The sequence below is a fragment of the Emys orbicularis genome, chromosome 24 (genome assembly GCF_028017835.1).
Source record: "Emys orbicularis isolate rEmyOrb1 chromosome 24, rEmyOrb1.hap1, whole genome shotgun sequence".
Taxonomy (NCBI): domain Eukaryota; kingdom Metazoa; phylum Chordata; order Testudines; family Emydidae; genus Emys; species Emys orbicularis.
In genome coordinates, this window is record NC_088706.1 from 18021064 (window position 1) to 18046293 (window position 25230).

Here is a 25230-nt window from a genome sequence, read left to right on the forward strand (position 1 = left end):
CATTTAGGCACCAGAGTAAGTGGCGAGATTCACAGGAGAGCTCGGCGTGTTTGTGCCGAGCGCTGGGGAACGTGGCCCTGGGCTCCTCTGACCCTCTGGTGCCACATCTGAGCTCGCTGGTGACTGGAGCAGGCTGGCTCATTTGCGTGTGTAGGGAAGTGGGTTTGCGTAACTGTCACGGAGTCCCCGGGCGATGCTCTGGAACTGCTCCCCACAAAGCCGGGCAGGACTTTGGGGAGCCTCCTCTCCCTCGGAGCAGACTGTCTCCAGGGCAAGAAGCTCACACGGCTTCACCTCCTGGGTCTGACCTCGGAGCATTCAGCATATGCCCCTCCATGCGCTTCCCACAGCGAGTCCGCCCCGGCGGGGTCCTGGGGAAGCCAGAGGGTCCTGCACCCCCCACTTCGCAGTCAGACGTGACTCTCAGCCAGCCGGGGACACAGAGGTTTATTAGACGACAGGAACACGGTCTAAACCAGAGCTTGTAGGTACAGAGAACGGGACCCCTCGGCTGGGTCCATTCTGGGGCCCAGCGAGTCAGACACCCCCGTCTGCACTCACTCCATTTCCCCAGCCAGCTCCAAACTGAAACTCTCCAGCCCCTCCTCTGCCTTTGTCTCTTTCCCGGGCCAGGAGGTCACCTGATCTCTTTGTTCTCCAAACACCTTCAGCTGGCACCTTTGCAGGGGGGAAGGGCCCCAGCCATCAGTTGCCAGGAGACAGAGTGCCGGCCATTTATGCACACTGGCCCTTTGCTCTGCAACAATCTCACCCCCTAGAGACTTAAGAAATGCATAGGGGAAACTGAGGCACCCACATAGTATTCAGAGGAAACATTAAGAACAGTCCCACTTCATCACAGTAACACCTGCAGGCAGAGGGGTTGTGAGCTCAACTGACCCCCACTGTCCGGGCAGTTGTGGCCCCACACCGACTCCTGACCCCTCTCCCGGGTAACCCCAGCACCCCTGAGGTTATGGATGTCATAGGAGTCGTTCAGGGCAGTTCTCGCTGGGTGAGGGGAGGGCCTGGCAGAGGCTGCTGGGGACACGGGGCCAGGTCAGACCACATGGTGACGGGGGGCGTGTGTCAAATCTCCAGGTGCTGTAACTATGACATGCAATGTCCACATGTTCTAGTCCCACAGGCTCCAGTTCTGGGCGAGATCTCCCGGCCGCAGGTCCTGACCCCCGGGGAGCAGGTTACACTGAGATGCTTCATATCCAGGTTCTACCCCAAGGAGCTGAGTGTGACCTGGCACCGACGGGGAAGAGGAGAGTCGACGTTCAGGCACTTAGACAACCCAAACACTCACAAGATTGTCACCCCAGACCCCACAGCCGCCTCAGACAGGAAATCCTACAGCGTGACGTCCCAGCTCTCCTTCACCCCCATGCTGTCCGAGGACGATGGGGCAGAGTACCGGTGTTCTGTGGAACATCAAACCCTAAAGAAGGCTGAAGCAAAATCCACTGGGCCGCTGGAGCTGCGAGGTACGAGCGAGCGGGACTGGGCAGCGCCGGGGTGACACTGGGGTTGTTGTGGCTGAGGAGGTCTCTGCTCTCAGGCACTTGGAGCGTCCAGACAAAGTGTCGCTTTGGGCTGAGCCTCCTCCGGCTGGTTCCCAGCACGTGGGGCGGTTCCTGGAACGTTTGGGGACTTGCCCGTTGGCTGCTTGCAGGTTCCCCCAGTGCTGGGGAAAGAGGGTGTCAGGTATGGAGAGAATTGATGGGCGGGTGCAGCAGCCCCTCTGTTTAAAACTGGGTTCAGTTTTCCACTTAGGACAGGGACTCACCCTCATTGTTTCGCAGAAGGAGAACAATGTGTCCTCCCCAAACTCACAGCCCAGGGTCTGAGGGCAAAGGAGAAATTTTCTAGGGAATTTCTACTAAATCTGGGATCTGGTTCGGGAATGGGACCTTTGAGAAGGTTTTACCTAAAGCATCTGACCTTCGTTGACACCTTTTGCCAGTATCAGCTGGGTCTGTCTCCTTCCCACGCTGCCATGACTAAACCCCACTGAAAACTAACGGCAAAGGGACAGGTGAAGACATTTAGCTGTAATTAAGCAAAGTGATTAATGGTGTACCCAGTCTTTGATCTCATGGGCACAACTGGCCCTTGCCCAGGAGAGCTGCTGCTCCCCACACCGAGCCATGGGACTGACGCCACCTCATGGGGTTGAAGCTACTCAAACACTCAGCAGAGATGATCCTTTTCCACTAGCGAGGCCGTCCACAGTAAAGATGGCTGCTGTCTCCTGTTGTTTCAATGGCATTGAATCGACCGGCTGCTCTTAGGAAAGATGGCTGACTACATGAAAATGAGGCTGCCCCTACCAAAGATGGCTACCCTCTCTTAGCCGTCCCCTGACGCTCCCACAACACGTTTCCAGGGACGGTGACAGACTCGGCACCTCACAGGGGAGCTCCTGGGGCCTGGAAGGGGTGTGCCCAGCCGCTGGGACGCGCCATGCTCAGCCCGGGCCAACAGACACGTGTGACGGAGCAGGGAGCAGGGCGGATTTGACCTGGGAATGTAGCCTGGGAGTTACATTGAGCTACCTGAGCTGTAACCTGAGCCAGGAGGGGGGTTGGGAGAAGTGACACCTTCTGCCCGGGAGACTGAACAAAGGAAAGGAGGAGCGGAGGGGAGGGGGGAGAGAGCTGCTGGAGGGTTTTGGGGACTTCTTCAGTTTTGGGCTGGGAGGTGCAACGCAGGGAACCCCAAACTGGGGTCTAAGCTCCCTGCGCTTCCCAAGAGGACCTGACTGAGGGGTCCTGGTTGTATCTACGAGCTCTGCTGTAGACTGTGTTCCTGTTGTCCAATAAACCTTCTGCTTTACTGGCTGGCTGAGAGTCACGGTGAATCGCAGGAAACCCGGGGTACAGGGCCCTGAGTCCCCCCACACTCCGCGACAACTGGTGGTAGCGGTGGGATCTACTGCACCCTGTGGACGGCGCTTCCTGCAGTAAGTGACTGGGGAGCAGTAAAACGAAGGGGGATCGACGGGGACCAGGTGGGCTAAAGAGTCAGAGAGAGACGGTTCAGGGTGCGATTAACCCCTGGGAGTGTGTGACCAGAGAGAAGGACGTTTGCAGTAACAGGGTTCCCCTGGGGATTGCAGCGAGCGGTCCCAGGGGCAGAGGAGTCTGAAGCTCGAGCCTGGCAGAGAGGTGGTGACCTGAAGAGGGGCTGGCACACTAGGGGTCTCCCTGGAACGGTGGAAAGCGGAGAGCACAGGCCGGCGAGTGGCCAGCAGGAGGATGTATGCTAAACGCCTTAAGAGCGACCTGGTGGAGCTGTGCAGGCAGAGGGGGCTGCGCGTTGGGAGGTCCACCAAAGAACAGCTCATTGCCCAGCTGGAGGAGAGGGATCGCTTGGATGAACCGAGCCCTGTGCCTGAGGGAAGCCGCCCGGCGGATGCAGCGGGGGCCCCGGGGCCTGACATGGCTGGGAGGGGTCAGACTGCTGCCGAGGACATCCCGAGCCCCTGCCTACCTATACCTAGGGGAGGGGTTGGGGGAAGCCCAGCGAATACCGAGGGCACCCTGACCCCGGCAGCCAGCAGGGGATCGTCCCGGCGGAGCTCCACGTCCCGGGAGCGGTTGCGACTGGAATGTGACAGGGAGCTGAGACTGAAAGAGTTCAAGTTAAGGCAGCAAGAACTGAAGCAGGAGTGGGAAGAGAAGGAGAAACAACGTCAGCATGAGCGGGACCAACGTCAGCATGAGCTGGAACTGGCCAGGCTGAGGAGCAGTGGGACCCCAGCTGCGGTGAGCGAGGGGGGACCCAAAACTGCAAAAAGCTTTGATAAGTGCTTCCTGGCCCAGCGTAAGGAGGGGGAGGACATGGATACCTTCCTGACGGCCTTTGAGAATACCTGCGAGCTGCTCCAGGTTGACCCTGCAGACAGTCTCCAGTTTCTCATTCCCTCACTGGACCCCACAGCCAGGGAGGTGTACAGCCGACTGAAAGGGGCGGAGACAGGGGACTACGAACGGTTCAAAAAGGCCCTGCTCCGCGAGTTTGGCCAGACCCCTAAGATGTACCGGACAAGGTTCCGGAGTCAGCGTAAAACCCGTGAGGTCACATACCTACAACTAGCCAACCGGGCGCAGGGGTATGCCCGCAAGTGGACAGCTGGGGCCCAGACTAAAGAGGACCTGCTTGACCTATTCGTACTGGAGTACGTGTATGAGCAGTGCCCATCCAACCTGAGGCGATGGTTGATGGACCAAAAGCCAGAGAACCCGCAGCACGCAGGCCAGTTGGCCAACGAGTTTGTGAACAGTTGGGCAGGGGATAACAGGGAGGAGTCCCAAAGGAACAGGCCCGCCACAACGCAAAGAGAGAGTCATCATGGGACCTCCCAGCGATGAAATATGGAGAACCCCCACCAAAGGGGAACATCCAGCGTCAGGTCCATCCGACCCACTTGAGGGGACCCATGGGACATGGGCTGCTATCACTGTGGCCAAAGAGGCCACATACGGCCAGTGCCCCAGGCTCAGGGACAGACTGAGCAGACCGAACCCACAGAGGGTTGACTGGGTAGAGCCCCAGCCGGGCGAGAGGCAGCACTCCCAGGCAAGGGGGGCTGGCAGAGTACCACCTGCTAAGGAGGGAGGAGAGCTCCAGGCCAGCTCCTCTAGGGGGCTGGATGCTCCGGACTCAGGGTTTTGGGTTTATACGGTGGACGCGGGGCGGTCCCTGCGGAGCGAGTACCTTGTTCCCCTGGAGGTGGATGGGAGGAAGGTCAATGGATACTGGGATACGGGCGCAGAGGTGACGTTGGCCCAGCCCGAGGTGGTGGCCCCAGATCGGGTGGTGCCCGACACCTACCTGACCCTGACGGGGGTGGGTGGGACCCCATTCAAGGTGCCTGTGGCGAGGGTACACCTGAAGTGGGGGCCAAGGAGGGCCCCAAGGATGTGGGGGTGCACCACCATTTTCCCACTGAGGTGTTGATGGGGGGGGACCTGGAGGACTGGCCAAGCAACCCCCAGGGTGCCCTGGTTGTGACCTGTAGCCAGAGCCGGAGAGGGGCACTGCACCCTGACCTTGGGGAGGGTACCTGGCCCAAGGCGCAGGACCCTAACCGGGTGGGGAGGGACCACCCAGGGACACAGCTCAGGGGGGCTACGGCCTCAGACCCAGACGGCGAGAGAGAACAGGTGGCCATCCCTGTCCCAGCTGCTGAGTTCCAGGCCGAGGTGCAGAAAGATCCCTCCTTGCGGAAGATAAGGGACCTGGCCGACCTCAGTGCGGTACAGACCATGGGGAGGGGTGGCCGGAAAAGGTTCCTGTGGGAGAAGGGGTTCCTGTACCGAGAATGGGCTCCCCCAGGGGAAGTGGAGTCGTGGGGGATCAGGAGGCAGCTGGTGGTACCCCAGAAGTTTCGCCACAAGCTACTGTACCTGGCCCATGACATCCCTCTCGCAGGGCACCAGGGAATCCGGCGCACCAGGCAGAGGCTGCTACAGAACTTTTACTGGCCCGGGGTCTTTACCAACGTCCGACAGTACTGCCGATCCTGTGACCCCTGTCAGAGGGTGGGGAAGGCCCGGGACAAGGGGAAAGCAGCGTTGAGGCCTTTACCCATCATAGAGGAGCCTTTCCAGAAGGTGGCTATGGACATAGTGGGACCTCTCAGCAAGACAACCCGGTTAGAGAAAAAATACATTCTGGTGGTGGTAGATTTCGCCTCCCGCTACCCCAAGGCAGTGCCCTTATCGTCCATCGAAGCAAACACTGTGGCAGATGCGTTGCTGACCATTTTCAGCCGAGTGGGGTTTCCCAAGGAAGTCTTAACGGACCAAGGGTCCAACTTCATGTCGGCCCTACTCCGGTGCTTGTGGGAGAAATGCGGGGTCCGGCACAACTGGGGCTCAGCGTATCACCCCCAATCCAACGGGCTGGTGGAGAGGTTCAACAGGACACTAAAGATGATGCTAAAAACATTTATGAACCAGCACCCGCAGGACTGGGACAAGTACTTACCTCACCTGCGGTTCGCGTACAGGGAGGTACCCCAGGAGTCAACCAGGTTTTCGCCTTTCGAACTGTTATATGGAAGGCGGGTAAGGGGGCCCCTGGACCCGATGAAAGACGAATGGGAGGGGAAGGCCACTCCCGATGGAGAGTCGGTGGTGGAGTATGTCCTGACCTTCCGGGAACGACTTGCCGAGCTCATGGGCCTGGCCAGGGAGAATCTGGCCCGAGCCCAGAGAAAGCAGAAGGTCTAGTATGACCGCACGGCGCGGGCCCGCGCCTTCGCCACCGGGGATCAGGTGATGGTCCTCATCCCCGTGAGGAAGAACAAACTCCAGGCCGCATGGGAAGGGCCCTTCAAGGTTGTCAAGCAACTAAATGAGGTAAACTATGTGGTGGAGCTGTCAAACCGGGCGCACCACCGCCGGGTGTACCATGTGAACATGATAAAGCCATATTATGACAGGGGGAATGTGGTGTTGGCCGTGTGTGGGCACTGGGAGGAGCAGGGAGGTGATCCTTTAGTAGATCTATTCCCTGGGACAAGAGCTGGTTTCCCCCTGGAAGCAATTCCCCTCTCTGATCGGCTGACCCCTACCCAGCAAGCTGAGATCAGAGGGGTGCTGCATCTGTACCAACGGCTGTTTTCCAATCAGCCGGGACGCACTAATCTGACTGTCCACTGGGTGCAGACAGGATCGCACCCGCCTATAAAATGCTCCCCCTTCCGAGTCACAGGGAAAACTGCTCAGGACCTGGAAAGAGAGGTCGGGGACATGCTGGCTTTGGGGGTGATCCAGCCGTCTTCCAGCCCTTGGGCCTCGCCGGTGGTGCTGGTCCCCAAGAAGGACGGGTCGATCCGGTTCTGTGTGGACTATCGGAAGCTCAATGCCATCACTGTAGCAGATGCCTACCCCATGCCCAGGCCTGACGAGCTCCTAGACAAGCTGGGAGGCGCTCGGTACCTCACCACCATGGATCTTACAAAGGGCTACTGGCAAGTGCCGCTGGATGCAGATGCCAGGTTGAAATGGACCTTTATGACCCCTCTGGGGCTCTATGAGTTTCTGACCCTGCCTTTCGGCCTCAAGGGAGCGCCGGCCACCTTCCAGCGCCTGGTGGATCAGCTACTGAGGGGGATGGAGAGTTTTGCCGTGGCGTATATTGACGACATCTGCGTCTTTAGCCAGACCTGGGAGGACCATGTGTCCCAGGTTAGACAAGTGCTGGACCAACTCCAGGAGGCTGGGCTGACCGTAAAAGCTGAGAATGCAAGGTGGGGATGGCTGAAGTATCCTACCTAGGTCACCGGGTGGGGAGCGGCTGCCTAAAGCCGGAACCAGCCAAAGTGGCGGTGATCAGAGACTGGCCTGCCCCCCAAACCAAAAAGCAGGTCCAGGCCTTTATTGGGATGGCGGGGTACTATCGAAGGGTCGTGCCCCACTTTAGCGCCATAGCCGCCCCCATCACTGAGCTGTGCAAGAAGGGGAAGCTAGACAAGGTGGTCTGGACCGAGGAGTGCCAGGGGGCTCTCCGGGCGCTGAAGGAGGCTCTGGTCAGTGGCCCAGTTCTGGCAAACCCCGACTTTGACAAGCCCTTTATGGTGTTCACCGACGCCTCAGACACGGGACTGGGGGCGGTGTTAATGCAGGAGGATGACAAGGGGGAGAGACACCCCATCGTGTACCTGAGCAAGAAGTTGCTACCCCGGGAGCAGAACTACGCGGCCATCGAGAAGGAATGCCTGGCCATGGTGTGGGCCCTCAAGAAACTAGAGCCATATCTCTTTGGGTGACACTTCACCGTGCACACCGACCACTCTCCCCTGGCCTGGCTGCACCAGATGAAAGGAGCCAACGCCAAGCTCCTGCGGTGGAGCCTGCTCCTGCAGGATTAGGACATGGACGTGGTCCATGTGAAGGGAAGTGCCAACCTGATAGCGGATGCGTTGTCCCGGAGAGGGGGCCCTGAACTTCCCCGGGTCACTGGTCAGAGTGACCCCGCTCAGTTCAGTCTCCAACGGGGGAGAGATGTGATGGAGCAGGGAGCAGGGCAGATTTGACCTGGGAATGTAGCCTGGGAGTTACATTGAGCTACCTGAGTTGTAACCTGAGCCAGGAGGGGGGTGCGAGAGGTGACACCTTCTGCCCGGGAGACTGAACAAAGGAGAGGAGGAGCAGAGGGGAGGGGGGAGAGAGCTGCGGGAGGGTTTTGGGAGTTCTTCAGTTTTGGGCTGGGAGGTGCAACACAGGGAACCCCAAGCTGGGGTCTAAGCTCCCTGCGCTCCCCAAGAGGACTTAATTGAGGGGTCCTGGTTGTATCTACGAGCTCTGCTGTAGACTGTGTTCCTGTTATCCAATAAACCTTCCGCTTTACTGGCTGGCTGAGAGTCACGGTGAATCGCAGGAAGCCGGGGGTACAGGGCCCTGAGTCCCCCACACTCCGCGACAGTAGCCGAACTACAGTCACCTGTCAGCAGGTCCCCCTGGGCTCGGCCGTTACAAGCACATTACGAGCCCATGAGGATTCCTGGCCCAGTCCTGGTGCTTCCTTGTTCGGGTGTGTGGGATTTAATACTAGAGCCGGGACATGGGCGTCTCGTGTGAGATCAGCCCTGTCTGTCCCCACCCGCCCCCTTTCCCAGCGACGCCTGATTCAGTTATCTGGAGAGACATGTTACAGCTTGTCACAGAGTCCCTGGGCGATGCTCTGGAATTGCTCCCCACAAAGCCAGTCAGGACTCTGGGGAGCCTCCTCTCCCATGGAGCAGACTGTCTCCAGGGCAAGAAGCTCACACGGCTTCACCTCCTGGGTCTCTCCTGGGAGCATTCAGCATATGCCCCTCCGTGCGCTTCCCACAGCGAGTCCGCCCAGGCGGGGTCCTGGGGAAGCCAAAGAGTTCTGCACCCCCCACTTCGCAGTCAGACGTGACTCTCAGCCAGCCAGTAACACAGAGGTTTATTAGATGACAGGAACACGGTCTAAAACAGAGCTTGTAGGTACAGAGAACAGGATCCCTCAGTCAGGTCCATCTTGGGGGGCCGTGAGCCAGACACCCCCGTCTGCACTCACTCCCCGTCCCCAGCCAGCTCCAAACTGAAACCCCCTCCAGCCCCTCCTTCTCTGCTTTGTCCCTTTCCCCAGGCCAGGAGGTCACCTGATCTCTTTGTTCACCTTTAGCTATTTCCTTGCAGGGGGGAAGGCCTGGCCATTTGTTGCCAGGGAGACAGAGTGTCAGTGATTTATGCACACTGGCCTTTCCCCACCACCTAGAGACTTAAGAAATGCATAGGGGAAACTGAGGCACCCACACAGTATTCAGAGGAAACATTAAGAACAGTCCCACTTTGTCACCCAGCTCTCCCCTTTACTAGCCCCTGCTCTCACTGACAGTCCTGCTGTCCCCCCAGTCCGGCCACAGTTGTCCAGGATCCAGGTGTTACCGCAGCGGGAGCCCCGGGATGAGGTGCCGTTTGCCGTCCAGATCCAGAACTTTTACCCTGGGAGGATTCACCAGATCCAGTGGAGCTGGGATGGGGCAGAGAGCGGGAGAGACGAGAGCCCAGAAATCAGCCAGAACCCGGATCTCACGTTCAGTGCAACCAGCATCTGGAGAATCCCCAGCCGGGAACTGAACCGTCCGGAGCTCAGAGTCCGAGTGTCCGTTCAGCAAAGCCCCCGAGAGCCCCCGATCGAGAGAGAGATCAGAGCCGGGGACACAGGTGAGGGGGCTCCCTGGGGTCACATGGGGAATGAACAGTGTTGAGTCTGAACTTTTGATGAGCTTAAACTTAACCCAGACTTGATGTCTCTGTCTGAACTTTTAATCAAAGCTCTGACCTGCGAACTACTCATGACACCCCCTTCCCCTTAAGTAGCCATCTCCCCTTTTGTCTTTTTGAATCTACATTTTAACCTGTTTTATCCTGTAGAATCTTGATTGATTATGCATGACCATTATGATCTGTTAATCACTTTGTTTACTTCTGTGTATAAATATTGATGCTCACCCCTAATAAACTTGCCACACTTACTCCGAAGCCTTTTAAGCTAAGGATAGTGTGAGCCCGTTGATCAACGAATTGGTGTCTGGTCTCTGACAGATTGTGAGCCCCATACCAACTCCGCACGAACTCGGGTGCTGGAGAGGTGAGTAAGGACTTGCTTTTTACCTAACAATTTGGGGGCTCGTCCGGGATTTCTTTCTGGTGCGGTGCCTCTGTCCAGTGGTCAGACCACTCATATACGAATTGGCAGGCGCCACGGGAGATTTCTCCCAGCCAATTCAATATTGAGGGGTCGTGTACTGGACAGCAGGATAAACGCCAGTTGGAGGGCTCCTGTCAGACACCATGGGTCAAGGGACTAGCGTGCCTCTTGAGAGTCCGTTGGGGATTGTAAATAAGTTATGGAACGAAGGGAAACTCCCAGTACAGACAGAAATGTCTAGGAGGAAGTTGTACACACTGTGTGTAAGGAATTGGACTGGGTATACCGCGGTATTGGCCGACCCGGAGATGAGGTGGCCTTCGTATGGCTCTTTCGAACAGGCTGCCTTAAGAGGAGTAAGGAGCCAGATCGAAAAAGACCATCCGGGACAGTTATGTTACTGGTTTTGTTGGGACACAGCAGCAGAGCTGTGGAAATCTTTAAAAATTATGGCAGTCAGGTATTCTCCCGACAGTGAATCCCCTCCATGTTATTTCAATGAAGGGTGTAAACCACGGCGTGTTTTGACTCGTCAGTTGGTCCCCACTGCACCTGCCCCTATTCCTCCGCAGGGGGACTCTCTCCAGGGCGCAGAGGGGAATCTGCAGGACTCCAGATCGGAATCTCTGCAGAGGGATAAGGGGGAAATGGAAGGACACACCTCGGGAGGAGTAATTACTAGGCAAAAGATCAAGCAAATGCAGCAGGATGCATATCCCTCCCCTGGGGACGCCCAGAGGGTCCGGTCGCATCCGCAGATACTTACACCAGGGACGAATACGCCCCTGCACCACCAGCCCAGCCCGTTCCTCAGGCCTGGATCAACTACGGGCAACAGCAGCAGCTGCAGCAAACTCAGCCTCCTCAATGACGGTACCCCGGGGGCGAAGGCAAACAATGTGATGGTCTTATTTCCTTAATGTCTTTAGCCGGCTCCTTCCTCACTTTCTCCCCTCCCAGCAAAGAACCTTGTCTAACCCTTTCAGTCCAAGGACTGCCTGTCTCTTTCCTCACTGATACTGGAGCTACTTTCTCTCTTTTAAATCATGCCCCCTCTCCCTGGCTATCCTCTGAGGTTAAAACTGCAACTGGGGTGGAGGACAACCCACAGTCTCTGGGACTCACTTTGCCTCTAAATGTTATTTATGCTGATAAATGTTTTTCTCACCGTTTTCTTTTTCCCCCAGCTTGTCCGATCCCTTTGATGGGCCGGGATTTACTCTGTAAGCTTGAGGCTACTTTAACCTGCACTCCTGAAGGGGTAGGATTATTGATGACAGTGTTAGGAGATTCTGCCCCAACTCAGGGTAATTGGGAAACCCCCCCCTCTCTCTCCCCTGACCTCACTGACTTGCCTTTAACCCTCTGGGGAATTTCTGACACTGATGTTGGCCTGCTCCTTTCGGCAGAGCCAGTAAGGATTCAAGTGAAGCCCTCCTTAACCCCCCCATCAGTCCCTCAATACCCCCTGTCGCTGGAAGCCCGGGAGGGCATCCGCCCCATTATCGAGGGATTCATTGCACAAAAGCTAGTCCGCCCTCAGCGCACTCCCTGTAACACCCCTATACTGCCTGTCAAAAAGCCTCCTAAAAAGGACGGAGACCCTATTCGTTGGCGCTTTGTACAGGATCTACGGGTTGTTAATCAGTATGTGGTCCCTCTTCATGCAGTAGTTCCTGATCCAGCTACTATCATCAGCCAAATCCCCTGGGATGCTGAGTGGTTCACTGTTATTGACTTAAAATCAGCCTTTTTCAGCATTCCTGTGCACCCAGACTCTCAGTATCTCTTTGGTTTCACCTGGGAGGGACAAAGTTATGTCTGGCAACGACTTCCTCAAGGCTACAGAGACAGCCCCACGATTTTCAGCCAATGCCTCCGCCACGACTTGGAAGGCTTCACCAGTCCGCAGGGATCCACGTTAGTCCTATACGTAGATGACATCCTATTAGGTAACCGCGAAGAAGCTGCCCTCCGCATCGATGGTAAGGCACTTTTATTATACCTACACACCAGAGGCCACAGGGTAGACCCTAACAAGATTCAGTGGGTCTCACAGAAGGTCCGATATCTGGGCTTCCTGTTAACCGCAGAGGGGAGACAAATGGACCCAGTCCGCATAAAGACTATCCAAAACTGCCCTCTGCCAAACACCAAGAAACAACTTCGAGGTTTCTTAGGATTAATTGGCTTCTGTCGCCCCTGGTTGCCGTCCTGCGGGGAGTTAAGCAAACCGCTCCACGGACTCACTGCTAACCTTGCTCCTGACCCTTTGCAGTGGTCCCCGGACACGATCCAAGCCTTTCAGTTACTCAAGGACAGTGTGGCCTCCTCCATGTCTCTCCGCCCCCCCAATTACAGCAAACCCTTTCACCTTTTTGTCCACGAGAGGGGCGGAATTGCTAGTGGCGTCCTTACCCAGCTGAGCGGGCCCCACCATTTCCCGCTTGCTTTTTACTCTCAGCAGATCGACCCTGTCGCTCAGGGAACCCCATCCTGCACCCGGACTCTGGCAGCAGCTGCCCTGCTGATCACAAAGGCAAAGAGCCTGACCCTGGGTCATTTTACCATGGTTTGGACCTCTCATGCCTTGTCAGCCCTTCTGCGTAGGGGCACAACCCAAGTCTTTTCGGCCCATCGTCAGCAACAGCTAGAGGCCGAACTCTTAGAAGACACTAACCTAATTTTTGAAAGGTGTGGGCCCCTTAATCCAGCTACCTTGCTTCCTGACCTGCCAGTCCTCCAGGATCAGCACGACTGTGTGGAAGTAGTTTATAGCATCTTACAGATAAGGAACAACCTGTTTGACGTGCCACTGGACAACCCTGATTGCATCCTCTTCTCGGACGGAAGCTCCTTCTATGTTGATGGCAAGCGTTTCACCGGTTATGCAGTCACCTCTGAATGGGACATTCAAGAGGCTGCCTCACTGCCAGGCAACTGGGGAGCCCAAGCCGCCGAACTCTATGCCCTGGCCCGAGCTTGCCAGTTGGCCGCTGGTAAGACCGTTACCATTTTTACTGATAGCAAGTATGCTTTTGGAGTTGTGCATTGTCACATCCACCTCTGGAAGTTTTGAGGTTTCCAGACAGCTGCCGGTAAACCCATTCAGCACCTCTCCCTCATCCACAAGCTTTTGGACGCCCTCCAAGAACCCTCGGTCCTGGCTGTAGTTCACTGCCGGGCCCATACTAAAGATGATAGCCCCGTCACCCGTGGGAATGCCCTGGCTGACGCCTCCGCCAAGACGGCTGCCGTCTTACCCTTAGCCATGCCCACTTTGGCTATTGTAACCTCCTCCTTTACTCCACCGCACCCCGTACCAGTACCCGCTGCTGAACTACAGTCGTGGGAGAGCCTCGGAGCCACTCTGGTCAAAGGGACCTGGCTTATGCCGGATGGCCGAGCCTGCCTCCCTCGCTCCACATACCCCGTGGCAGTTCGCTGGCACCATGATAAGGGGGGTCACTACGGCACGCACGCCCTTGTGGACACCATCGCTCGCTTTTGGTATGCTCCAGGCATTCAACCCTACTGCCTGTCAATAGTGAAAGCATGCAGCACATGTCAGCGTAATGGACCTGCTCCGCCTCTTAACAAAATTAAGGGTGGAAGACCTCCGCCTGCTGCTCCATTTCAACATCTTCAAATTGACTTTGCAGATATGCCAAAGGCTTTTGGGAAAAAGCACCTCCTTGTTTTGGTTTGCCCTCTGACTTCATGGGTCGAAGCTTTTCCTACTGCTAATTGTACTGCTGCCACAGTGGCGAAGATTCTCCTTAGAGACATTGTACCCCGTTTTGGCATCCCTCTCGTGCTTGACTCAGATCACGGACCCCACTTTACTGGTCATGTCCTTGGCCGTTTAGAACAAGGACTGGGCATTTCACACTCCTTTCATACACCTTACCACCCCCAGTCTAGCGGGAAAGTTGAGCGTATGAATAGGGAGCTTAAGCTTACATTGGCTAAATACTGTCAGGAAACAGGGTTAAAGTGGCCTCAGGTACTTCCCTTGGTCCTGTTTCACCTTCGTACTCGCCCAACCCATGTATTGGGATTATCCCCCTTTGAACTGCTCTATGGACACCCCCCTTTCAAAGGCGGGGCACTACCACGTGCTGATGTTTCACTATTGGGAGGGGATCATATGACCGCGTGCCAGTTTCTCTCCCTACAGGCTCGCCTCCGTACCCTTTGGAAAGCCTCGCAGTTTTCCCAGACCGTGCCGCTGGAAGAACAGATCCACCCATTCCAACCAGGGGACTTCGTCTGGGCCAAAAAGTTCGTTCGTGGCGACACCCTCCAGCCGAGGTTTACTGGACCCCACCAGGTTCTTTTAACAACCCAGACTGCAGTGTTCCTGGAAGGATGCAAATCCTGGATCCACCACTCCCACGTCAAGCCAGCCGTAGTGGACCACAGTGACGGACCAGCAGCTCTTGCCACCACTGAGGACACTGCCTCCGACCAGTGGATCAGCTTACCTCTTTCAGACATCAGACTTAAATTGACTCGGCAAAAATGAGAGGACCTTTTATTCTGACAACTGTATGTTTTTTATTATGCCTTTTTAGTTTATTTTCTGCTTATGAAGATAATGCTTTTATTAGATATTCCCACGAGGTTAAAACTCGTATTTTAGGAAATAGAAGTAATTGCTGGGTATGTACTCAATTTCCAGTAAATGCAGAACAGGGACTCCCCTTCACACCCATTCCCCTGACCACTGCTAATATGACTTGGATGCCACCGGCTAGAGAAAAAAATCCAGTCCAACACAATCTTACATGGGACAAAACAGGAGTGCCAATTAACAGATATCTCAGGGTAACCAATCAGACAGGATCACTGTGTTTTGTTAAAGAAAAGGGGTCAACTTTTGTGGGAACAAGTAAATGCAACATGTATTTTAATGGCACCGCCTTTAGTAAAAATCTTGGCTTCAAGCCTTGCGCATCCCACTTATCCCATATGTGGATCCCTCACCCCGATCCAACTTTTTCATGGGTGGGCAAGCCTTCAGAGTCAGCTTTTAAGAAGCCCTGCTCAGATCACGAGGGTGTCCAACTAATTGTTAAGGATATACGATTGCCTTCTACAACTGCTCAAGCAGTACTACACTGCACTTTGAAAACACCACTACCAAATTGTGCCTCTGCAGTTCGCACAACGACCCCTCTGCATTACCAGGGGAACAGTGGTCCAACGGGTGGTGGGTTACCTCCTACTTTGAGCAATGGAATACCCGAAACGCATTGTATGGAACATACTGGGTGTGCGGGCCCAAAGCTTATTACTTTCTCTCCCCTGATTGGGCAGGGTCATGTTATTTAGCGTGGCTAACACCGCCTTCTCGCATCTCCCTCACTCCCCCTCATTTTCCCCACGTTCGTAACATCCGTGAAACCTTCAGAGATATTAATATCCGTGATGGTTTGTCGTGGCAGCGGTGGGCTGGTCTCATTAGCTTGAGGGGTGGTGTCATCCGTCTACAGGGACTACTAGAGTCTTTAACCAATGAAACTGTGACCCTATTTGAGAATCAGGCCGGGGAAATGTCCCAGCTGCGCCAGTTAGCTTTGCAAAACCGAATGGCTTTAGACATAATGTTAGCAGCCCAGGGAGGAACTTGCGCCCTCATAAATGAAGAATGCTGTGTTTTTGTAAATGACACCTACCCTGACACTTTTCAACGTACCAAACATCTAAGGGAAATGGCTAAGAACTACTCCTCTGGCCAGCCACCTTATGATTGGTGGGGAGCCTTATGGAATTGGCTGCCTGGATTTGGGTGGGTTAAAAAACTCTTGGTGGGTATTGTTGGGGCCATAGTAATCCTTATAATACTGTGTTGCTGTATTCAGTGTGTCCCCTCCCTCATAGACTCATGTGGGTCAGTTTATTCTTTTCCTACTTCAGCCAAGGGCCTTACTCTCTTCGAGTTGGCCCAGGCTGAAATTGCCAAGCGGCCCTTGGCTCCTTAAAATGGGGTGTAGCTTTTGGTAAATAGTTATCCCAAAGCTACAAATGGAGGAATGTTGAGTCTGAACTTTTGATGAGCTTAAACTTAACCCAGACTTGATGTCTCTGTCTGAACTTTTAATCAAAGCTCTGACCTGCGAACTACTCATGACACCCCCTTCCCCTTAAGTAGCCATCTCCCCTTTTGTCTTTTTGAATCTACATTTTAACCTGTTTTATCCTGTAGAATCTTGATTGATTATGCATGACCATTATGATCTGTTAATCACTTTGTTTACTTCTGTGTATAAATATTGATGCTCACCCCTAATAAACTTGCCACATTACTCTGAAGCCTTTTAAGCTAAGGATAGTGTGAGCCCGTTGATCAACGAATTGGTGTCTGGTCTCTGACAGATTGTGAGCCCCATACCAACTCCGCACGAACTCGGGTGCTGGAGAGGTGAGTAAGGACTTGCTTTTTACCTAACAACAGGAGTCGCTGCCCCCCGTGGGGTCCCTGAGGGATGAAGGAGCTTTGGGAGCTAATATTCCTCGTCCCCCTTTCCGGCTGGAGACGCCGATGGGTCGGGGTGTAACAGTGTCACACCCGGGGGTGATTTTATGGGGTAACAGCCCCACTGAGGGGTCAGAGCTCTCCTGTCTGAAGGGAGGGGGGAGCAGCCCCCACCAGGCTCCATCTCCCCCTTACGGGGCCTGTAACTGTCTCTGGATGTTTCGTTCCCCAGATCTCCTGCGGCCCCCGGAGGTGTCGGAAATCTCCCAACCCGAGTCAGTGACGGCAGGGGAGGAAATCACCCTGAGCTGCCGCATGACGGGGCATTTCCCCGGGGCGCTGAGTGTGACCTGGCTCAGGAGGGGCTGGGGGGCCAGGGCTGCTGTTCCCCTGCAGGGCTCTGCCGAGTACAGAATCGACCCCGGGGCTCCCCGCACACAGGACGGGAAAAGCTTCCAGCAGGAGACGAGACTCAGCTTCACCCCCTTGGTGCAGAGAGACCAGGGGGCAGAGTACGTCTGCCGGGTGGGACACGTCGCCCTACGGACCCCCCTGGAGAGACGCAGCCGGGAGCTGCAGGTGACAGGTCAGTGTCTCTGTCTGAAATCTCTGGTCACTGGAGCCGTCTGGTCCATTCCGGGGGTGAAGGGAAACGGCCGAACACAGCCCGTGAAAATGGAGCAGTTCTGGCCCCATCAGCCCCTCGCTGAGCCCCACGTGCCCCCCACGCTGGAGCCCCAGTGAGTGCAGGGGCCGAGTGCTCAGTCTCTCACCCCTGGGGACGGTGCAGCCCCTCCCCTCTCCCTGCCAGCCAGGGCCATGTGCCCTCGGGGGGTAGCCCCACCTCCCCCCGCTGCCTCTGGGGGGCTGCAGCCCCAGGCTCCCACGAGTGAAGGGGCTGCAGCTGTCTCTGGGGCTCTCACTGGGATGGGGGAGGGGCAGGGGTGTGGCTCCCTGTTCCCTCCCCCTGCCCCCCACGGCTGGGCCAGGCCCCACACTGCCCTGAGTCTCCCAGTGGGAACAAGCCCACGTCCTGGCTCCCCTCCCTTCCTGGGCAGCGGGGAGTCGCCCCGGCTCTGAGGGGGTCACAGAGCCCCACGCTCAGGGCCTGGCGCTCGGCCGGGGGAGGTCAGGCAGGGGGGAGCTCGCTCCAAGCTGGGGAAATAATTCCCACTGGGATGATGCGCTGGCCCTGGGGAGCGGGGCTGAGACGGACGGGGTATCACAGAGCCCCCCGGTTTCTGACTGCCCCTGTCACTGACGCTCCTGCTGGGGGCTCAGGGCCTCTGGTTAACGACTCCCCCAGAACCCGGCACCTGGGTGAGGTCAGGGGGTGGTTTCTCCCCCTCTCGGGGCAGGGTCTGTTCTGTGGATGGCAGGGTGTGACGAACTGGGACTGTTCTTACTGTGGTCTTTGAATGCTGACAGGGGAGTGTGGCTCGGATAGTTTGCATTGGGGGATGGGAGACTGGCCTTGAGGGAAGATACCTGAGCATATAACATGAGAACCCAGGAAGGGGTTAGAGGCCAGTGACACCTTTGCCGGGGAAACTGAACAAAGGCATCCGAAGAAGTGAGGTTTTTACCCACGAAAGCTTATGCCCAAATAAATCTGTTAGTCTTTAAGGTGCCACCAGACTCCTTGTTGTTTTTGAACAAAGGCTGTGGGAGGGGTCGCTGAAGGGGGAGTTTCAGGAGCTGGCTGGTGAGATGGCTGGGAGGCAGACGGGGCTCTGACCTCCCAAGGGGGCTGGGGTGCCCGAGGACCCCAAGATGGACCTAACTGAGGGGTATCCTGTTGTCTGTGCCTGCAAGACCTGTCTTGGACTGTATTCCTGTCGTCTAAATAAACCTTCTGCTTTACTGGCTGGCTGAGAGTCATGGTGAATCGCAGGAAGCCGGGGGTGCAGGGCCTGGTGTCCCCCCACACTCCGTGACACAGGGCCTGGGCAGCGTGGGGAGTTTAGCTCGCGGGGACTGAGCCTGGTGTATTCACAGGGTCCCCAGGCAGGGGCCTCATTCCCGTTCTGTTCCTCCCTCCAGGTGGCCCCTTCCCAACAGGGACAGAGCAGCGCATGAACCATCCTGCACTCGCACCACGGCCAGAGCTGCAAACCACTCGGAGAGGAGAGAACAAACACGCGCTGCCTCCACCGAAAGTTCAGGATTCAGCCCCTGCCGTGAATCAGTCTCCGATGAGCAGCGCCCAGCGAGAGTCCAGCCCCGGCTCCGTGTCCTCCCAGGAACTCGCACTGAGCAGGGCTCGTGGGGTATCCAGAACAGGGAGCCTTGTGGGACAAAGCGCCAGGGGTGCTGGTTTGCATGTGTGGAGATGGAGCCACTCTCATCATTAACCCCTGCATGCGGCCAGGGGCTCAGAGACACCCCATTGCTCTGAGCTGGAAACATGGCAGAGTCTAAGTCCCTGCAGGTATCTCAGTCTAGTCTCTGTCTCATCGCTGTGGTGCCGGAGCGCTGTGCCAGATGTGCACAATCTCCCCAGAGCGTCTAACCCCAGCTCCTCACCCCCGTTCCTGGGCATGGAGCTATTTCTCCCAGCAGCCTCCCCCGGGCACCGGTTACTCTGCGGGAGCTGGATGCTGGTGTGAGGTCTCTGAGGCGCAGGGATGGGGTGTTTCCTCCGGCAGGGGCTGAGCACATGGGTCATTCTGCTCTCCTGTGGCCAGGAGCCCACCAAGCAGACTGTCCCCGAGCCAGGCCCGTCCAGAGACATTTGGGGCCCTGGTACATCGCGTTTGCTGGGTCCCCGTCCCAACCCATTTCACCCCCAGTGCACAGATGTTTGGGGGGGGGGCCTGGGCTTCACCCCTTTTGCCCACCACCCTGATCAGCCCTGTCCCCAGCCGCACCTTGCTGCTGACACTTCCATTGTTCCTGGTCTTTGGGCTTGTCCGCATGGAGAGTTGTGCCAATGTGACCCACGGTGCGACTTTATTAAACGGGCCCCAACTGACTAAACCACCCTAAGCCACTTACACGGATGCAGCGATCTCCTGGACACAAGCCCTATGCCCTGGGGGGAGAGTCAGTCCCACGTGCCCCTCCCAGCCTGGACCCCTCCCCTGTTACTCCCTTTTTCTGCCTGCTGGTGTCTCTGGGGCTCCCCTGGGGGGGTGCTCAGCCTGGGAGGGGCACGTGGGAGACCGCTGAGCTCACCGTGGCCTGGCCAGGGCTTTATACCGGGCATTGGCAACAGAATAAGCTCCAGGCCGTACAGGGAAGTGGTCACTAAACCGGAGTCTGTGGAATTTATCCCCTTTTTTTAAGACTGTGAAAATGGCACATCTTAGAGTCGATTCTGCTCAGCAGCAGCCCCCCCCCCACTCCCCCGCCCAGCCCTCGGCGTGGAGGGAGTCCCCCCCCACTCCCCCGCCCAGCCCTCGGCGTGGAGGGAGTCCCCCCCCACTCCCCCGCCCAGCCCTCGGCGTGGAGGGAGTCCCCCCCCACTCCCCCGCCCAGCCCTCGGCGTGGAGGGAGTCCCCTGGACGCGTGACACTTTGCTCCCAACAAACAAGAGCAAGATGCTGGGACAGATCCCCAGCGGGTGTCAGTCAGTGTCGCTTTACTGCACTGTGCTGATTGACAGGCCACTTGTGTACAGCCCCTAGCACCGCAGCGTCCCGGGCCATGATAGGCCCCAGGCACCACTGTGATACAAATAATGAGTGGGAGATACAGCCCACTGACGGTGTGTGAGAGAGGAGCCAGTGACCCCACACGTTGTTCAGGGGTGTGAGAGAGGAGCCAGTGACCCCACACATTGTATAGGGGGGTGTGAGAGCCAGAGAGTCTCACCCTAAGATTTTAGTGAGGAGCCCAAAGAACTAAAGCCGGAATCTGGACGTGCTTCGATGCCAAGGTTCCCTGGAGTGTCAGGTCTTGGCCTGTTCCCCACATCTGTTCGGCACCCAGGACAATGGAGCCTGGCACTTGAGTAGGTCTCTGGGTAAGACCAATAAATACTAAATACTAATAATACTTCGCCTTGCCCTATTTCTTACTGTTTGTGTAATTATTATCTGTACGCACAATCGCCAGCTTCACCGGCTGTTCTCCCCATTCAGCCAGAAACAAGTGACCCTCATTCCACTTGTAAAACAGCAGCTGTGAAATCCGTGTTGGGGGCGTGTTCTCCTGGGGGAGGGGAGACATTTTCTCTTTTGACAGCTCGCCGGTGTCTTTGTCACTTAACCATCACTGCCCTGATATAACACGCAGGAGACGTGTTGCTTTTCTCATGCTGAGGTTGAGACCCTGAATGGTCCCTGCTGGGTTACGGGACCCTGCTCGGTCTGGCTTTGGTTTTTAATCCAAACTGGAGGCCACTGCCCATCCAGGGACAACGTACCAGTGCGGGAAGTGGTATGAAATACTGTAACACCGCCCCCCCCCCAGAGACCCAGCCCCAGACCCCTGTGGGAGCCCTGAACAGCCCACAGTCCCGAGGAGACAATCAGCAGCTGTGACCAGGTGACAGAAAATGCTGCTTGTGGCAGAACAGAAATGACACAAGTTAGCTCGGGGGCTGTTCATTGAGTGGGGCCCGGCACAACCAGCCAATTGACCAGGACTAGCAGCTCTGGGCCCCACTCGGGCCCCTCCTGAGCACAGTGCCAGGGAGAGCCCAGCTGGGCTGAGTCTAGCTGGGGGGGCCAGCGCCCCACCAGTGTCAGCGGGGTGAGCACAACCCCCCTAATGCTACACAGCTCCCGGATTTATCTCCCCGAGGCTCAGACATGGAGAGAAACTCCCAGCGCCACAAAACCCACCCGCCGGGTCTGAGAGGCCAAATCCCGAGAGACCCGAGTCCTTCCCTGGCCCATCACATTTACTACGTGCCCCTCACTGGGGCCTCCGGGTGCCCGACAGCGCCAGTTCTCAGCACAGACCACAACGGTCTCCATGGAGAGACATCAGTGTCTGCCTCTGCTCCCCACGCCCATCGCCTATAGCCCCACGGAGTGACCCCACCCCAGCTGGTCTCTGCCCCGGGCGATCCATACAACACCCTCCCCCCGTGAGATGGGCAAGGACGGTTTCCCGACACGTCAGCGTGTCCAGTCAGAGAGGGACGGAGGTGAGCTGGGACCCACCTCCCAGGGGATCTAGAGAAATCCCTTGTATCTAGAAGGTGACAAATGAGAGGGGGATTTTCAATCCGTCTGATCAAAAGGCCACTGAAGCTCTAGGCCCGTAAGCAGCCAGGCTGCCCCACGCTGCGAACTCCCCACAGACCGTCTGGTGTCAGGCACCGGAGCTATCGGAGCCGGAGCGCCCCCGCTGCAGCACTCAGAGCTGGGACGTAATCCTGCCGGAGCAACGAATCAGCAAACACATCGCTACACAACTGGGAAGCGTCTGACAGCAGAAGTGGTGTGGGACCCCCCGGCAGGGGCAGAACAGGCAGAGCCCAACGCGGAGCGCTGGGCAGCTGAGAACAGCAAGCGCTGCATGTCCTGTGGGGGACATGGCAAGGGCCAGCAGCCAGCCCCTGGTGCCACATGCACTCACCGCAGGAACAGAAACCAGCGTGCAGACAGCCCCAGAAAGAGCCCCGTGATGTCCCCGAGCGGGGAGCGCCAGGGACACGCCTAGCTGGGGTCTGTCGGCAGCACCCCGGCTGCACCGCGACAAGCAAAGAAAGATGGAGCTTGCTCCAATGCCCCCGCTCAGCCATTCACCTGTCACACTGACAGCGGTGCTGTCTGCCACAGGAGTGTGGTTAGATATTTGGCTGCGTGTGTGTCTCCTCCCTGTGTGGTGCCCCCACCCTGCACAGACAGCCGGCACAGCAGACCTCGAGTGAACCGCCCGATGACCACAAGATCCATTAAGGGATGAAGGTGCCAGGCCAGGTTTATTGTCATCAAAGCACAGTCAATAGCACCTGGAAGACTCTACGAGGATACTAAGACATATGCCCCTGACAATGGACACAGCTCAGTGAATGGAGGGACTTTCCATTCCCCCCTCGGCTGGGCCAAGACACTCTCTTCGAGATACCTCTTTATACCCAATACAAACAAGTTAGTACTGCCTCTGACATAGGTAGTTACTGTCCCCTGACATGGCTAGTTATCACCCATCACCTTGTACATGTTGGTTTGATCAAAACGTCTCTATTACGTACTGTCACCCTGACCTTATCCTTTAGGAGGGGTCAGTGTGTTCCTGTTATCCTTGGGGAATGTGTCTGTACCATCCTTGCTATCGGGATATGTTTGCAGGAGTGCTCTGTGCCTAGCACTTCTCAGGAAAGTGTGTTCTGCGAGATCAGCCCTGTTCTTGCCAGATTCTGTGAACTTGCAGGCGGAGCCTGACGTTTGCTCACAGCCTGACTTTTGCTAACTTTGCTTTATATCAGCAAAGCTTTGCCCACTACTTTAGCTCAGGCCTCTGATACAAGGGCTTATGTCTCAGGCTCTCTTCCTACTACAAGGAGCTCTGCAAAACTGCACAGGGGAAATCCCCCAAGTGCTGGACGAGAGCTCCCGGCCGACGTCCTGCAAGGGCTGCCTCAGTGCCATGATTTACATCGGCTCCCAACCGGCTGCCCCGGTGGCAGATCCCCTCGCAGAGCGATTGTCGCAGGCTCGCTGCAGACTCAGGCAGTGTCGCTGCACCAGGTACGTTCTGGCTGCGTGTTAAGGTTTCCAACAGCCCTAGGAGCTCGCAGCATTTGTACTAATGACAGCTCAGACCCTGCCGCCAGTGCTGAAGCCATGAGTGATTCGATAGCAAATCTCCCAGCCACAGACCCTGCAGGGCCCTCGAATACTCACTGCAAATGTCCAGGAGCTGCACGCAGCAGCGCGCCTCCAGCCCAGACCGAGCCTCGTGCGCACGCTACTGCCCACCTCACAGCCAAGCAGAAGCAGTTGCTATTTCAGGCCCCTGGCCGGGGAGGAACTGAAATAGCCGGTCAGAGGCAGCTCTGAGCTGCTCCCGGCTCTGTGGCTGCTTTCAGCTCCCAGCACAGACAGGCCCAGACAGACGTTCACCCTGCACCGCCCGTTACCCCGGCTTTGGGGGGCTGGGGGCTGCACCTTGGCGACTCGGCGCCCGGGGACAGAGACCTGCTCAGGGCAGCTCCTGTGTCACCGAGCGCCCTGCACATAGCCCACGTCCCAGCCTGGGGCCCAGCAGGCCCTGGGGGGAGCACGGAGATCCCAGAACCCCCAGCCCCATGGGACCATCCGGCCCAGCGCTCCCAGAGCCCTTACAGCTGTTTGCACCAGGCTAGTGCGGACCCCTCCCCTCTATGGGCCGGGGGGGAGGGGTCTTGGCCCCATGTGGGGGAGCTGCTCCCCGGGGCGGGGGACAAGCAGCCCGTGCACGGCCCAGGACAGACACGGCTATTGTGGAGCAGGGTCTCCCCGGCTCAGCCCTGCAGGGCCCAGCACAGCCTGGCCCCACGTCCCCACAAACACGTCGGGGGGTGGGGGGGTGGAGAGAAGCGGAAATCCTGTATTAGTCGCTCACCTCCGAGGTATGATGTGAAACTGACCCGGCCCCCCCGGGACGGCTCAGTGCAGCCATGGGCCTGCGGATCGCGCTGCTCCTGTGGCTGGGGAGTGCCGGTGAGTACGGAGCCCCCGGCTGCCCCACGCCCTGGGGTCTGGCCGCTCAGACACGTCTCTGGCCCCAGCCCCGGGCTGACCCTCACGGCAGCCGGGACCTGAGTGTAGGAGCTGGGACCCACCTGGCTCCCTGGGCGACCACAGGGCAGGGCGATGAAATGACGCCCCCCACCCGCACTTGCTCACCCTGCGGGGCCGGGGCTGAGCCAGTGACGGTCTGGGCTGAGACCCAGGACGGGGCTGGGGTTTGATGGGAGGGGCTGACTCCGGCAGCCGGGACAGCCCAGGGGAGCTGCAGGCGCTGCCCGAACCCAGAGAGACGCACGGGGCTGGGCTGAGCTGGGATGGGGGCTGGAGGGAACGGGGAAGCAGCCATTGGGGGTGTGTGGAGCAGAGGGGCAGTGAGTGGGGGCAGGGCCAGGAACAGGGGGACAGGGTTGAGTAGGAGAGGCAGTGAGTGGGTAGCGAGAGGGGGCAGTAAGTGGGGGGCCGGGGAACAGGGGACAGTGGGGGGCAGGGGGGGCAGTGAGGGAGCCAGCAGACGAGAGTCTCTCAGCCCAAGCTGCGCTCTGATCTGCCCTTCTCTGGGGGCTTTTCAGGCTCCCCGATGCCAGCCAGTTCCCGTGCCCCGAATGCAGCGTCTCCGAGCGTCTCAGCTCCCCCAGAGACCAGCAGGGGCCTGGAGCTGCCCCCTGGGGGCATTGGCGCAGGTAGGGGCAGTGAGTGATGTTTCTGTGCAGTACAAGCTCCCGCCCCCCCCGGGCTGGGCAGACACAGACCGGCCCATGGTCTCGCTCCAGAGACGCAGGCTGGTGCCTGGATCCACATTGAGTTTTAGCTGGGGTGTAACTGGGAGGTCCCGCTTTGACAGGGTTCAGTGTGGGGCTGTCGTAGCCTCCCCCCCCCCCCTCCCGGCACCCCATGGCTGTTTCCCCCTCCTGCCCA

General features: G+C 57.4%; 1 pseudogene; it reads left to right on the forward strand.

Moving 5' to 3' along the window:
• Positions 1-1069: 1069 nt before the first annotated feature.
• Positions 1070-17330, forward strand: LOC135894190 (Ig gamma chain C region-like; annotated as a pseudogene).
• Positions 17331-25230: the final 7900 nt, after the last annotated feature.